General features: G+C 38.4%; 1 protein-coding gene across 1 annotated transcript in view; it reads left to right on the forward strand.

The window, feature by feature from the left end:
* The window catches only part of LOC122801319 (autoimmune regulator-like), a 452,484-nt gene that overhangs the window by 391,451 nt on the left and 44,849 nt on the right, over positions 1–16,184 (forward strand). The gene's annotated exons all lie outside the window — the stretch shown is intronic.

Below are 16,184 nucleotides of genomic sequence, written 5' to 3' on the forward strand. Positions count from 1 at the left end.
AAAGACAGGGGACTGGAGACCCATTCTGGATCTCAGCAGTCTAAACAGGTCTGTTCAAAAAACAAAGTTCCGGATAGTCGTGCTACAGTCTATTTTACCCTTTCTGGGTCAGGACAATTGGATGTGCTCCATAGATCTTCAGGACGTGTACTACCATATCAAAATGGACAGACGCTCCAGAAGATTCCTCTGCTTCCGGCTGGGAGCCAGTCATTATCAGTTCAGAGCTCTGCCCTTTGGTCTCACCACAGCCCCCAGGGTGTTCACCAAATGTTTGGCAGTAGTTACCACTCACCTGAGACGGCAAGGATTCCAGGTGTTTCCATATTTAGATGACTGGCTCCTTACTGCAACCACCAGGCATCACCTGCTGCGAGCCAGAGACTATACCATCCAAACGTGCTCCAAACTAGGCATCACAATAAATTTAGAAAAGTCTGCATTGTCGCCTTGTCAATCTATCACCTTTATAGGCGCAAACTTAAACACAAAGGACATGTCAGCGAGACTTCCAGTAGACAGAGTGTTAGCCATTTGACAACATGTGCAGGTCTTATTAGGATGCAAAAAGATTCAGGCCAGATTCGTCTGAAGAACATTGGGTCTCATGGCAGTGGCTATCATATTAGTCCCCCTTGCACGTTTTCACATGAGGATTCTTCAGTGGATGCTGTTCACACAATGATACTTCCAGCAACTCCCAATGTCTCACATGATAATGATCACACAGTCATGCAAAAACCAACTTGTTTGGTGGATGGTTTCCCCATCATTACACCAGGACAGACCATTCATTCTTCCTCCTCCAGTAGCTACGGTGACCACGGATGCCTCCCTGATCGGGTGTGTGGGGGGGGTCATTTTCAGGGCAGAACAGTCCAAGGCACCTGGTAGCCTCACGAGTACCATCTGCATATCAATGTCTTGGAGATGAGAGCCATGTTTTTAGCGTTGCAAGCTCTTCAAAACTCTCTTCCCACTGGGACCATTGCAATTCAAACAGACAATATGTCAGTAGTATGGTACATCAACAAGCAGGGCGGAACCAAGTCCTACCCCTTATGTCGAGAAGCACTCAGACTTTGGCAGTGGGCGATCTGTTCCCAACGGTTTCTGATAGCAGCACACATCCCTGGGAAGTCCAGCGTTATAGCAGACAGGTTGAGCAGAGCAATTCTCATGCCTCATGAGTGGTCTCTCAATCAGACTGTGGCGAACAAAATCTTCTGCAAATGTGGTCAGCCTTGCTGCGACCTTTTTGCCACCTCCTTCAACAGCAAGTGCGACAATTTCTTCTCTCTTCTCCCACTTCCTGGACACTTTCCCAGAGACGATCTAGTTCATGATTGGCCTCAGGGACTTCTTTATGCATTCCCTCCATTTCTCCTGATTCCCAAACTAATACAGAAAGCTACCACATTGGGATGCAAGATGATCCTTCTTGCCCCTTACTGGCCTCGACAAATTTGGTTCCTGTTCCTGCATCATCACCTTCTGGAGCAGCCCTGGACCCTGGACCCACTTTCAGACCTCCTGATCCATCAATCGGGTGGGCTGCATCAATCTCTTCAATCTCTCCAGCTCACTGCTTGGTTTCTCCACTTCTGACCTAAGCCAGGCTTCCGAACTTCTCCCACTCGGTGCGTGAAATCATCTTATCCTCGCATAAGTCTACCACTAGAAAAACTTATGCTAGTAAGTGGAAACGTTTTTCATTATGGGCAGAGACCAGGAATATAGATCCCTTTTCAGCCCCTGTGCACCGTATTTTAGAATTTCTAGTGGAACTTTTTCAAACTGGATCCACTTCTGCCATGATTAGAGTTCAGCTAACTGCAATTTCAAACTTTCATATGGGCCTATCTGATACAAGCATCATGTCCCACAAGCTTTGTAAAGCTTTTTTTAAAGGGACCACTCTACACAGGCCCCCAGTAAGAGATCCCCCACCTCCGTGGGATCTGAATTTGATTTTAGCTTCCCTGATACTGCCCCCCTTTGAACCGGCAGCTTCTTGTTCCTTGAAGTTTCTTTCTTGGAAAACCCTTCTTCTGGTTGCAGTTACGTTGGCTAGAAGAGTTTCTGAACTTCAGGCTCTTTGTGTTCATCCTCCTTACCTAGTTTTTCACAATGATAGAGTTTCTCTTCGGACTAACCCTTCCTTTCTTCCAAAGGTTATTTCTGATAATAATTTGAAAGAGTCCATTGACCTACCTGTGTTTTTTCCAAATTATTCCAACAAGGCAGAGTACAAGTTACATCACTTGGACGTTCATAGACAATTATGCTTTTACTTGCATAGAACCAAACAAATCAGAAAATCAGACCAGTTGTTCCTGTCCTATGCTGAGGGTAAACAAGGTATACCAGTGTCGAAAGTAACCTTATTTAGGTGGTTGACTTCTATTATTACATTTATATATCAGTTAAGGAATAAAGAGCTTCCTGCTAAACAAAAAGGTCACTCCACCAGAGCTCTAGCTACTTCAGTGGCCTTTCAGGCCAGATTGCCAATGGAAACTATTTGGCGGCAGCTACATGGGCTAATCCACATACCTTCATTTCACATTATAAGCTGGATGTGGCCTCCAGGAGCAGAGCTGATTTTGGTTCCACTGTTCTGAAGAGTCTGTTCCGATGAGCCACCCAGGATTGAGGTGCTAGGGACGCTGTCCCAACCAGCAAGAATGAAGGCGAGATAGACAACTTAACATTAAGAAGTTATGTAACTTCCATAATGTTCCATGTTAGTTGTCGTCTTCTCACCTTCTTTCTTGTGTCCCACCCTCCATCCCCCTATCCTAGTAGACCGAGAAGAGTTCCTTATGTTTTTTTATCACTGGCTATCAGTCTCTCCAGTAGTTTCATGTATCCTACTACAGTTTACTGTATTATTATAATTGTTATTATTATGTCTGTAGTTAGGTTTACCAAACGAGATCTGGGTATCTAGTGCCAGGCATCATGGGATATAGGGGGGCCTCGAGCCAGTAAGCAGCTCTCGAGCTTTTGAAGATGGCCGAGTCGGAGATGAGGATCAGCTCCAAACCCAACCAGCCAACCAGCAAGAAAGAAAGTGAGAAGAAGACAGCTAACATGGAACGTTATGGTAGGTACATAACTTCTTATTATTACTCATGGCTAAATCTTCGTGCAAACATGTTACTACTTTCAGCCAAAATTAGGTACTGTATCTGGGTCTGGGGTTTTCCAATTAGAAGCTTTTCTTAACTTTGTTTCGATGTCTCTGGCTGTTACTTTATCCTGTTTCGTATCCTGTGTCTTTGAATCTCTTATTCTTTCTTTAATTTCTTCTAGCCATTTAGAATCTTTGTTATGTTCCACAGGATCTTCATAGATACTTCTCCAAAATGTATCTGTTTCTTCTTTTTCTTTGGCGGTCTTGCAATTCCTTTTACCTTATTTCCCAATTCTCATCAATAAATTGCTTATTTTGTACTTTTCCTTTATATTTATTTTCGTATCTTCTAAGTCTTTCTGCCTGCACTGAAATTTTTAGTTTGTTATTTGCAATAGTGCATGATAGATCCTGGTCTGTTCTAAAACTGTGCATTGCTTTTATCACATCTATTTTTCTTAGTATTTTTGTTGATTTGTTCCCTCTTCTATAATCTAACAGTGACACTTCTTGTCTTAACTGCTTTATAGTTTTCTCTATTCGATATGTCCATGATGGTATTCAATTTCTCCGCTTCCTTTCTCTCACTACCTAGTGTTCTTGTGGTAGACCTTTATCGGTTATTAATTTAGCTGCACAGTAATAGGTTCATAGGTTTATACTAGGCTATCTGCCCTAGGGCATTTATAAGCCTAGCCAAAATGTGTTTGGCTTTCTCCACCCTTATAATTTAACTTCTAGAGCCTCTATCCAGTAGCACCACTGAAGTGATCCCAGGTGCAAACTTACAGTTTCCTATCCACTCATCGTTTGATATTTCCATGATGGTATTCAATCTCTCCCCTTCCTTTCTCTCACTACCTAGTGTTCTTGTGGTGGACCTTTATCAGTTATTGATTTATCCTGTTTACTTCTGTTATATCACATGGGTCTCTATGAACAGTCCTAATTACTGTGTTCATTTGTTTTATCAAACTTCTGACTTTTTGGATTTTATTAACCTTCTGCAGTCTATTTCTTTCATTGATCTTAATATATCTGTCTGTGTCTATTAAATCAAACAACTCTTTTCTTAGCTCATTTTCTTTCAAACTGAAGCCACATCCTCTGTTTTCCATTTCCTGCTGGCATTCTATAGAATATTCTATAGCATCTTCCTGTGGCACAGTCTCTTCAACTTTATCCCGTACCATCCATTGCTCTATCATAAGGGAACCCAAAGGCCTATCACTTCATAACATTGACTGCATCAGAGTTTCCACAGTTTCCTGTTCCTTCCCTTGCTGTCTAGCTTCAAGTGAATGTTTAAACTGGTTTCCTGTGGAAGGCTCCAAATTATCTTCATATGGCACCTGACCAATTGTTTCCTGTTCCACTGATTTCCCCTTAATTTGGATATCCATTACTCTATTCTGTTGTGGTGCTTTCTGAATTAGATTTTCTACACTGAATCCTTCACTTTGCAGGTACTCCATGACCTCAGTTTATATTTCTTTAACTTCTCCATTACTAATCTCCTTTTCTACTTTTCCTCTTTGTCTTCTTATTTTTTGCACTGTAAAGTTTTCCATCTCTGGATTCCTTTGCCTGTATTTCTCTTCAAATATCTTTGGTGCTGCTCTTTTTGCATTGGTTAATTTTGCTTTCTCCTTTGCATAAATATTATACCATATTAAATCTCTTTTTCTTTCCCATGTCCATATTTTTTCTTGAATCCCCAGATCTTCTGTTTCTCCCTAATTTGGGGGCTCATGCCATCCTGCTGTGATGTAACCTGTGCTATGCCTTCTACACCAGATCCTTCACTTCGCAGGCAGTCTATAACTTCAACTTCTATTTTTTTAACTTCTGCTTTACTAATCTTCTTTTTTACGTTCCATCTTTGTGATGTTATTTTTTTTATTGTGAAATTTTCCATATCTGGATGCCTTTTCCTGTATTTCTCTTTGAATATCTTTGGGGCTGCCTTCTTCACATTGATTAATGTGGCTTTTGCCTTTGCATAAATATTGCACCATATCAAATCTCTCTTTCTTTCCCATGTCCATATTTCTTATACTTTTCAGATATCTCTTGGTTTTATTTATATTTTTGCTCTTCCTCAGATGCTTCTTTTTCTAAACATGTCAAGGTTTCTTGATCTATATACTGTTTTTTACAAATCTGTTGAATCAATGAACACACATTTTCATTTGAAGCTTCTGACAGTTTTTCTTGTGGAAGTATTTTTCTTTCCTCTAATTTCTCTCTTAATCATTTTGAATATTTTGTGTCTAGAAATTGTGGACTTTTTGCATAATAGTAACAATGCATAATTTCTTTCTTATCCTCAATAGTTCACTTTATCGTCTTTATGGCTCTTCTTTGGCCTATCAGTTTTCATGATTTTTGTGGACTGCTACTTCCTTCTCCAATAAGGGGGCTATCCTCCCCCTGGGCCTGGCCTGGTTTCATTGTAGGAATGTTTCCATATTTTGAGCTCCATTGAGAATGGCTATGTGTGGTGTTGGGTGTTGTTTTTTAATGAGTGCCTATGGGCTTGCTGAGGCATAGATTTGCTAACAGGCAATCTTTGTTGTTTAGGAAGATTGCTTTTAAGTGCCTCAGCATAAGTGTATTGTGTGCTATGTGAGGTAGGTATTGTGTGTATGGTTTTGACAACCTGTTATGAGCTTGAATGTAAGAGTTTATTCTCCAGTATCATTGCATAAGTACACTGCCCACATAGTGACACTGCTTTTTTAAGGATTAAGTGGTTGTCTGTAAATATGAGACAATTGCTATATTGTCTCGAGATGCTCATATTTGCCAAGATGGCTACAGATAAGTTATGAAATTGCACATCAATGCTGTCGAGTCCTTTGATTGGTGAACTACAAGGGCCTGATGTAAAGGGGTTAGAAGGCTATTAAGGCTGCTTTATTGGGGAATATTATGCTAAACAGTTCTAAACTCTACTAACTTTAATGTTTACATAATTCTTTATTCTACTACATTTAGAGGTATTGCCACTCATTGCCCAGCTAGCTACTCTAAGCTTGTTGTTGCACAAAATATTTGCTCTATATTTACTGCTTTATAGGGTACAGTTTTATGGAACACAGTTCTAAATGGAAATTGGCTTTCTAGGTGTTTGCTACTGTATAGGGCTCTGCTAACCACCACTGCATGGTGAGCACCTCAGCATAAATGCACAAGATTGACCAATAAAATGAGTGCTTTTGCTGGTTTCCCAATTCAGATAGACCAGGCAAACACCTCCTGCTTTAAGATATATAAATAATGTAAAAAACACAGTAGAAGAGGCTCATAAGTGCAAAGCTACCACAAACCAGTTAAACATCTAGCTGGAAATTCCTTGCTGAATGCAATTTCAAGACAGTCTTACAGCAGTAACAGTAGGAGGAAGATCAATTTTTTTTACAAAAAAATAAATTGAAAGGGATAAATAAAAGCAGGAAACAGTAGTAATCATTCAAAATAACATAAGCAAGTGTGATTTAGCAATCAAAAGTATTTAGCTTTGCCTTGATGGTACTGGATACAAGTAAAACACTTCTGGAACACACTGGGTTTGATGGCAAGCTTAAAGGAGGTTTATACAAGAGCAATATTGGTTTGCAGGGTGGGCACTCAGTATCATGGATCTGTGGAAAACAACAGGTGGCAAAAGTACTTAAATAGCTTATACAACAGACAATTGCAATGAAAGAGCAGAGGGAGGGACTTTGGAAAACAGATTACCATATGGAGCGGAGGCCAAAGACACAGCCTTATAAAACCATCTCAGGAAAAGGATGGGAAAGTTGGGAAAATTCAAAGAAGAAGCAGGCTAGCTTGTTAGGGATCCAGTCAAATAAAGCCAATATTGGAGCTCTTTCAGAAACTTTAGCTTAATGTCTTATTGGGGGATAGGGCAGACACAAAGAACAGGGGAAGAGAAGGCACTAGAATGCAACTTTAAGAAGGTAAATGATAAGCAGAATATAACATTGTAGGAGCACAACTGGAATATCAAAAATGTAAATGCAATGAATCACACATCCTGGAGCAGATAAAACAATACTCTCACTACTGAAATTCTACTACAGTTTATAGCACCAGACTATGCAGAAATTTGCTAGTAACACTGTCTTTGGAAAAATGCAGTAATAAATAATTAAATGTGGCTCAAATCTGGCAGTAGTACACTGTCCTGCTACAAGTATGAATTAATCTACTGGAGTAAGGCCCAGCAGGGTTTAAAATCCAAATGGATAGCTTTTACAAGTAATTATCTATGAGGAAATAGAAGTGCAGTATAATGTAGAAATACAATGTTTCTACAACTGCAACTTAAGCTACAAGACAAAGGCAAGACCAAACTAAAAATGCAGATAACTTTTTGGGCTAAAACATGTAAAAAAATCCAGAAAAGTACAGCCACCTTATGGCTCAAGCTTTTTTTCATGAGTCAAGGAGAAAGCTAAAAGCAATGGTGGGCAAATGACCAAAATCAGGAACAGCTATTGCCTTTTATACTTAGAAACTTGATAGCATAATATGCTTGGCATTAGCATTAGCATTCTTTTATTTTCTGCAGTCTATTAAGTATGCATCCCCCATTGATTTGCCAGGAAAAAACATAAACATTTTGAAGAACAGACTAAAATATTATGTAAAATCAGTAATAGCTGACAGATTATATGCCCAAGTTGCAGTAACAGCAGATTTAGCATTAGCATGTATTTTCTGAATGATATAAAGTTTGAAACACAAATGTCTATTATTATTTAATGATTTTAAGCCACAACGATTTCTCAGAAAAATACCTTTATGAGGAACAGACAAAAATGAGACAAAAATCTTGACATTCTGCAAAATTCTGGTCAGTTAAAGACCTTGCTGCAATCTCCATTGATTTGCCAGAACATGCCATTCACACATATGCGCACGCGCACACACACACACACACACACACACACACACACACACACACACACACACACACACACACACACACACACACACACACACACCAAAATATGATGCAAATCCAGGGACAGATGAAAGCTTATTTGCCCCCTTATATATATACAAAAAGACCAAAAGATGATGTGCATATGGGGACAGTTGAGACCTTATATACCCCCCCCCAAACATACATACATACATAAATTAATTCATACATCATACATTCATAGGTTTGTAGTTTCATAGGTGTTTACTAGGCTAACACCACAAGGGCCTTTTTAAGCCTAGCCATGCATCCCAAATCTCTGACAAGTTCTAACACCTTCAATAAGTGTAAGTATCGGCCTGAAAGATGAAGCATTTACAGGTTACTTGTGTCCATTAGAGACATAGATGCCAACCAAGGATGAATTTCCATTTTCCCATGCAATTGTCCAAGTTGCACTTGAATTGGGTTAGGGAGGAACTCTGCTTCACATGGATGTGGAGCCTGTTCCATAGATGGGGTAGTCTCTGGGATACATACCTATCTCACCAGTAGGTCCTATCTATATCACAAGCAAGGTTTAAGTCTTTAGAATTGGTAATTCTGGTGCTGCTTGCTTTGTGGATATGCAGGAGGTCCATTAGAGTGGGATTTGACAGTGCCCTGAATGCCAGGCATAGATCTCCCCTCAAAAGCCTGTAGGAGATATAATACAGGGATAGGGCCTTGAGGCGGTCTGCATAGGACATTTTACTTATGCCCTGTATTCTTTTTAGTGAGGAACCTCTGCGGACATTCCAGTTGTTGGATATGCCTGGTTAAGTGCATATCAAAGGGGGCATTGTACTCAATGATAGGTCTGACAAATGCCGAATACAGTGGAGCAATGACTTCCTTGGAATTAGATCCCATACCTTTGTTTATAAGCTACGCAACATAGAATGATTTCCTCACCACTGTAGACACATGATGGTCAAAGGCTAGATTACTATCTATGTGGGTCTCTAAGTCCCTGACTACTGGGTCAACCCTAAGGGGTGTATTGGCAATATGATAGTTACCAGGGATGGATGACTTCCCAAAGGATACTATTATGCATTTCTTGGCATTTAGTTTTAGTCCATGGCTCTGATAACAGTTGTTTGTCTGTGTCAGCCCCTCCTGGAGAACATTTGTGTCAGTGTGAGATTCAATGACAACTCCTAACTTGCAATCATTTGCAAATTTAGTTGGCCAGAGACCACTGACATTGGCCTTGACTTCTGAGAAGTAAATGCCAAAAAGGGCCAGTCCATGGACTGAACTCTGAGGGACCCCACTTGTGACTGGCCTCTTTGTAGAGGTGGACTCCCTAATTCTAACTTCCTGGGTCCTGTCTGTGAGCCAGTTGGCTAACCACTGGGAGACATATGGGTTTGTACCTAACCTCTTGAATTTGTCAGCAGTGCCCGGTCATGGTAGGCAGTTTGCTTTGGTCAGGTCAAGGTAGGCAGTGTGAACTATTTTGCCCTCATTCATTGCTTTGGTGACCTTCTCAAAGAAGTCCACACACACACACACACACACACACACACACACACACACACACACACACACACACACACACACACACACACACCACTTTAAGTATTTACCTTTATACATGCTGGTAGAAGCAGGCAGAGTACCTGAAAAAATAATGCATATGTTTAAAATATATTAGCCACTTTCTTCTTCCTGGCTCAGTCTTTCTCAGTCACCTGATTTAGACTGAGCCAACAGCAAGGGCTCCAAACTATTTCATGCAGCAGCCCTTAGAGACTCTCACTGTGTGGTGCTTCTGTTAGTGCCAATTTGTGCTAAACATACCCGAATAATATCCAGGTAAAACCTAATGCTGAGCTATTTTGAAAACAGCCTATTAATCAAATCAAGCTGATTTGAGGTATTTTTTTCAAGATCTTCTTGGAACACTGTACAACTCCTCTCATGCCTGGAATTCTGAGAACCCAAAACTAAACAGACAGAAATTCAACTGTTGCATACAAATAAAAGTTAACTTTCTAAATTAATTCACCACAATTTTATTTCTGTTACTTTGCTAGGAGGGCTGTAGCCCAGCAGCCAGTACCACTAACCACCCCTGTTTAAAATGCTGGGTAACAGACCATTTTGGGGGTGCTTGGAAAAGGTGTTTAGTTGTGCTAAATAGCATAGCTTCAGCTCTCATAACATTTAATGTTAGAGTTAAGGATCTGAGCCGGGAATGAACTTCCCTGAGGTTGTGTTCTAGGCCAGCTCTGTGACGTAGCAAGTATAAAGCCCTGACAGTGACATAACTGCCCTACGTTCAAGTGGTGGCTTGGGAACAGGAGAATCTGGCCAGGGAGTGGGGTGGGGTGAAGGAACAATGAGGCATACGAGTGATAATATAAATTGTCAGATCAGTTGAGAGAAGGGGATGTTATTCTGAATCAGTCTTTCATTATGACTCTAAAGACGGTTTCAGTGAATATTTCCATGATGCATGTTCATGAGTATTTGGTTAGACTACTATGCCACTTTGTTAAGCCCTGCTGTTAGGAGTTAAAGAGTGAAGTCAGTTAAAGGGATGCTGATATCTCAAGTTCTTTGCAGGGATAGGAAAGAAGAGAAGCATGGTATTGGAAGGAAAGAGAGATGATTTTTGGATGCCTTTTGGAGCAGAGGGAGAGTGCAAATGATTAAAGATAGGTTAATGGTATGACGTAGGGCTCTGATGATGAATATTGTCATCATAATAGACTCACTTTTGATGTCTTGTATGTTTTTAGGAATGTTTAAATTTCATCAGGTTAAGATTTTCTAAACGGAGGATTCTGAGTGTTCACATTTTGAATGGGTACAAAAAGAGAGGGTGGGGTGAGTTTTCTTCGTTAACTATGCATTTAAGTTGTGGAATGCTGTCATAAGGGAATGGGCCAGAGGGTGTGGTTTGCAGGGTGAACTGTTTATTGAACAACTCAGACATAGTGGATGTATGAAGGGTCTAGCATAATGGTTAAATTCTTCATTTCATAGACACAAGATACAGGTTTTGTTTCTGACCTTGGAATATAGCCTAGTATTCACCTATTTTTGACAAGACATGACTTACTTCATCATAGAAGGAAAGCCTGAATCAATCTGTGACTGTCTGTTGCTACCATGTCCAGCAGAAGCTAGAGTAGTAATTATTTATTTTAATTTAAGAATTGTAAGCCAAGGGTGCCATTCACCTGGTATTAAGTTAATGTTTAAGCTACAATCTCCATGATAAAATTGCTTCCTTTGATATGTTTGCTGATGGATTTTATGGGCCCTTACACATTTTAAGGAGATTTTACTGTCTAATACATATATATTTTGCGTTTGTTCACCGATTAAGTAGACTGCAACAAGCACCCTTTTCAGCCATAACGTGGACCAGAGCAATATATATACAAGTTAAGATTAACTAATATTGCAAAAAGACCGTGTAGTAAACAGATGCAACATTAGGTTAATGAACTGTATACTAAATACAGTGATTATGACAGGTTGTTAATAAGGTATAATTACTGCATGTGTACAGGTCAACAATTGATTTAGAATTGTTACTTTTTTAAAGTACCCCTCTATTGAATGAATAGTTTTAAACGTTGTTTGATACTTCAGTCTGCTGCCCTTTGTGTATGTGAGAGAGACAGACAAGTGTGATTATTTATTTATTTATTTATTGTGGTTGCCAGCTCTGGCTTCTTTTATCATGTATTGCAATACTAGAGCTTAACAGCACTAAGAGTTATATAACAAAACTTTGTTAAACAATATTCTTACAACAGAAAGATACATGAAAATTGCTTTTTTTTCTCAAACTCAGAAAATAGTTGTGGTGCTTTATGAATTACTGGTTGTTGACAGGTTATTAGTAAACCCACAGTATACAGTTACATGATTCATTTAGCATTATTACATTTTAGAAGATCTAAACAGTATTACCCATTTTAGAAAGTAAGGTTTAATAATGAAGAGAATGATAGCTGTGAATTGATTCAGTATTACTAGCCACTGTCAGTGTTACATTGGCATGTATATTTTTAGGTGAACGCTTAATATTTTGTGTAATGGCAGGAGTCGTTAGTTAAGTGGTTAAGTGTTTCTTATTTTATGGAGCACTTTTTGACAGGGCACCAGGTCATATTTTGTAAAAAAAAAAAAAAAAAAAAGCATTAGTTTGATTAAATGTAGTGTTCTTAGTCGGTCGTAGAATATAGGGATTATAAGACTGATTTTTGGAAGTGTTTAGATTTGAGTATTAGGAACTTACTCGAGTTGGTTATTTTTTATGCTACATTTCTGGAGGAGTTTGGGGCTATTGGGAGGCAGTCCATTATTTGAGGAATACGTTTACCTATTCCAATAGATCAACAGGCTTCTGTGGTTATAAAGCAAGTGAACTTGTAATCAAGGTTTTAGATACTGCTGTAACATTTTTGTTATGGGTTGCATATGTGATGTGAATGTTAGATTGTGATCCATAATTATTTCTAGGCATGTCCATTGGTTTACTGAGGGTAAAGCAGTTCCTATATGGCCAGCTATGGTTAATGTGAGGGAGCTGGATATTTTTATAGGGCACCAAAGAGCATGGTGAACATCTTACTGCAAATGATAAACAGTTTCTTCTCCAGTAAGTAATTCTAAAGTAACTGAAATTCCTTTTGGGTCAGTGTTAAAAGGTCTTCATGTTGCATTTGGTCTGGACAAGTATGATATTATTTATCTGCTTGGAGTGTGGCATCTAGTTTAAGGAGATAAGTTGTAAGGACATTTTAAAAACAGGGAAAATAGTACCAGACCTAGAATTCAACCTTGGTGTATCCTTGTTTGAAATTGTCCTGTGCCATATGATAATTTGCTGATGATTATTCTGGATGTCCTTTTGGTGCATTTTGAAGGGAACCATTTTAATGCTCCATCCATGAATCCATTTCTTTCAAGCACTGAAAGAAATAGATTATGGTCCTTCTAATGTCAGTATGGACAGCTTCTATTATCAGGCCCTTTTCCATATTAAAAAAGGAAATAGAAAGAAAAAAAAACTCCAGTAGTCAATCCAGTTCCTCCAGTTTTACTTCCCAAGGCCCCACAACTTGATGGGTTACACTTTCAACAGCATAAAATAGAAATATTTTAAAACATGTACATTTAATAGAGTGCCAGTATAGAACATTACTTGTGTCACATCTTTTAATGGCATAACAATGCTCATAAATCCTGCTTTTCAAATGATACTCTGTCTTTGCAACATAAAAAGCAGGACAAGTTACACATGTGACAATATAGATGATCCCAGTGATATTGCAGTTACATTTGCCATTATTCCTAATACTTATAAGGAATGATTTTACATTAATAGATGTTTCATCATAAATAAAATGGCAGTGACCATATGCTCTGAATTTCCTCATTCCATATGCATCATCGGTATGACCCAATCAATTTTTTAATGTTTCTTTCCTTTCTTTTATAGACGGGCATCAAACATAATTTAGGAATAGACTAGATCAAATCAACCACCAATTTCCAATCCCTAAACCCGATTTCCCTCACCTTAGAAGTTAAATGCCCATGGAGGATAATCATAGCTCCCTGATAATTTGTTTTTGGATCAGTAACTGTTTTCTTCCCTATAGCTGAGGAATGCAAGAACCACAAACGCAGTATGAGGGCATGCTTAATTTCCCAATTCTCAACCACTGTTTCCCCTAATTTCTTCCATCATCTCTTTTGGGTATGCCCTCTCAACCGCCAAATTAATCAGAAAATCTGCTTCTAAATGAAATACATTATCATCAGATAACTCAGGATATCCTAACAAATTGACTCTTTATTAGATTTTTCTTCTGTTAAAATGGATGAGAACTACTGCAGTGTAGGATAGAGATGGAAAATTAGGTTTTCTCTAAATACAAGATTCATAACTTTTGTTGCACAAATTCTTCATAATAGTAGTGTCCAAATAATCAATACTATTAAACTCACAACAGCAAGTAAATATTTCCAAAATCAGTAGTCTCATTAATGTAATTTAAAAACACTTCCAAACTAGTCTCTTCACTCCTGAAAAATAATAGTATTTCATCAAAAAATCTTAAATAAATAGCAATAGATGCCCAAAAGGGATATTATTCACATAGCTCTTCTCCCAGTACCACATATTAACAACAACAAAAAAATTCAGTTGCAGAGGCTGCTGCTAAGGCAACCCTCTTACCAGTTTATAATATTATCCTCAGAGAATACAAAATTGTGAGTTAACACCATATCCATAAGTTTCACCACTAAACTAATTTCTTCATTGGGAAAGGAAGTCCTTATGACTGAGGCTTCACAGAAACAATGTAATCCCAATTGGTGGGAAATCACTAGAAGGAGGTCCTTGACATCAATGATGACCAGCCACACTTAACCATTGAAAACCTGCTCCACTAATAACTTTAAACAATGCCAAGAGTCCCTCAAAGGATATCCCTCATCATCAAAAAAGTTTTTAATTTAATATCCATGAATTTAGCAAGGGATTCCATTTCAGGCCCACAAGTAACTACAATTGGTCTAAGAGGGGGATCAAAAACATCCGTATGAGTCTTGAGGATCCCAAAAATAACAGGTATAATCGGTTTCTTGACTTGTAAAACATGTATCATTTTGTGTGAAAGAGCATAGTTATATGCAAAATCGTTAAGCATAAACTTCATTCCTTGAAACAATTTGGAAATTCCCATATTATTTAAATAATTATTCATCTTACAAATGTTACCAAAAGAATTCATAATAACAACTCCCGGCTTCTTAATCCATATACTATGATCCACAGGCAACTCTTTCAATAATGAAGACTGTTTATTAGATGAATTATAGAACATTTTACCAGTTTTAACAGTATCTAAGGCCCTTAAATCATGTTTACACATTTTTTTCAAATAACCTCATTGGTGGCAGTAGGCCTGGGCTGTAAAAAATATGATGGTAAAATCCTGAAACATCATTACATAATGCACGTAAATTCATTTTTCTAACAAAAAGTTGAAGTTCCTAAATAGTATGCACCACATCTTACTTCTTAGTAGGGACAATGATAAAACCTTTCTAAAAGATATCAATGAACTCCTTAGTTATAGCAATATTGCCATAACTGAGTACTTGAAATCCAAGTGAATCTACACTGGCTGGTGTAACCCTAAAAACACTCAAAATTTCCTCCTCCGCCTCTCCCTTTCCCTCCTCTTCCCTTTACTTGTCCTCCATAATCCATTGATCATCTTGGGTGATAAAAAGGAAGCCTATCAATCTCCATTGGGGAGGATGGAAGGGTGTATGATCTTAAAAAATCAGATGGGTCAGGCTGGCAGTCATCCATAAAGCAATCTAAAGAATGTAAACCTGACCCAACAATAGTAACTTTACTCTTGCTTTTATTTTCAAAAACAGCAGTTGCCTTGCCTTGAGTGGGAGGTAAGCTACCTTATTATCATAAACTAGTTTGTCTCTATCTTCTTAGCCTTCGTTTCCTTAATAGTCCCACATTTCACATCAGTTCTCTTGAACATATCATTATAAAAACACTCATACTGAAAAAACAATAAATCATTAATGATGTTACTTTGCAACTTAACTATTTCAACTCAAATTTCTGGAAAGTACTTAAATTGTCTTTAACCAAAAGTTCCATGTACTCAAACCCAGTCTTATCAAATAGCTGCAACAAGACTGTATGTAAAAGAGAACTGTATTCCAATTCATTTGGAAATTTTCATTAATGTAAACCTTTAGGGAATCTACCAGCATTAACTAAATCTCTAAAGAAGATATTGTCAAGTTGCAATTCACTAAAGTGTGACAAAAGCTTCTCAAATTTAGTAAGTTTGTCTTTCAATGTGAAGACACCCTTACCTGTATTTTTGCAAGACAAATCTGTTTCAGCAGTAAAAAAACACAGTTTGATGTAACCAGTCAGAAAGATTCCTTTACAGGTGAACTACCCTTGGGTCCAACACTACAGAAACATTAGGTGCAGTAACACTCACTGAAGCCAGAGGGGGAACTGGATATTGTACCATGACC

The sequence above is a fragment of the Protopterus annectens genome, chromosome 4.part1 (assembly GCF_019279795.1).
Source record: "Protopterus annectens isolate FY-2018-M chromosome 4.part1, PAN1.0, whole genome shotgun sequence".
NCBI classification, from domain to species: Eukaryota; Metazoa; Chordata; order Ceratodontiformes; family Protopteridae; genus Protopterus; species Protopterus annectens.